Source organism: Arachis ipaensis, chromosome B09 (assembly GCF_000816755.2).
Source record: "Arachis ipaensis cultivar K30076 chromosome B09, Araip1.1, whole genome shotgun sequence".
NCBI lineage: Eukaryota > Viridiplantae > Streptophyta > Magnoliopsida > Fabales > Fabaceae > Arachis > Arachis ipaensis.
Genome location: NC_029793.2, coordinates 112,243,839 through 112,244,796, shown reverse-complemented (window position 1 = coordinate 112,244,796; position 958 = coordinate 112,243,839).

Here is a 958-nt window from a genome sequence, read left to right as displayed (position 1 = left end):
TCTTCTTTTTTTAATTTTATTATTTAATTATATTTAAAATTGAGTTTTTTTGTAATATGAATCAATCACAATGACAAAAATAATAAACAAAGAGAAAACTAGAAGGACTTAATTGAGAAAGAAGAAGTGTTTTGGCTTTTAGGGTTTTTGTGGAAATGGAAATAGGTTGAAAGTGACTGTGAGGGATGATTGATGCAGACAGGATATAAAGCCAATGGGTTTTTAAAAATAATAATAGTAATAAATAAAAAAGAGAGAATAATATGATTTTGTATTGCTTCTCTTTTATGAGTTGATTGACAAGTCCTGAATTGAAATGACCAATTTGCCCTTTCATGTTGTGTTGGTAGGACCTATACCTCTCTTCTTTGAGAATGGGATCATGAAACAACATTGCCTACAAGTAGGGCTTGTGAAACTCACCATCATTAAAATGGTGTAAAATGGTTACTTTTTAACAAGTGCTAATCCCTAGATATCTGTGTGCAGATTATAATGATTTCAATGATGAAAATCATTGACGGCAAAGTCCTTCGATTAAACCACCAACTAAGCTAAAAATATAGAGGACAATATAATAAAATGTTTTTTTATAGTATTCTTAATTTATATTTTTAAAATACAAATTAATAAAATTCTTAAATCAAACCAGGCCATTAGTAAAATAATCGCGTATTTTCATATCGTTGTTAATTTTTTTTTTCTATACTAGACTGCATGATATGAATTTACTAAATATGGTAGATTTTTTTAAAATTCTTTGAATATTAGACTGTCTCAGAATCTAATAAAATGATTAGCTACAATTTCAAAATTTATAATTTTTTAACATTTTTCATCGTAGAAATGCTATTAACGATTTCCACAAATAGAAATTTCGACCATTGATTTTCATAAAAAGAAAAATCGTTGCTAATAATTTCTACTTTTAAAAAAATTATACAAAAATTAAAAAAAT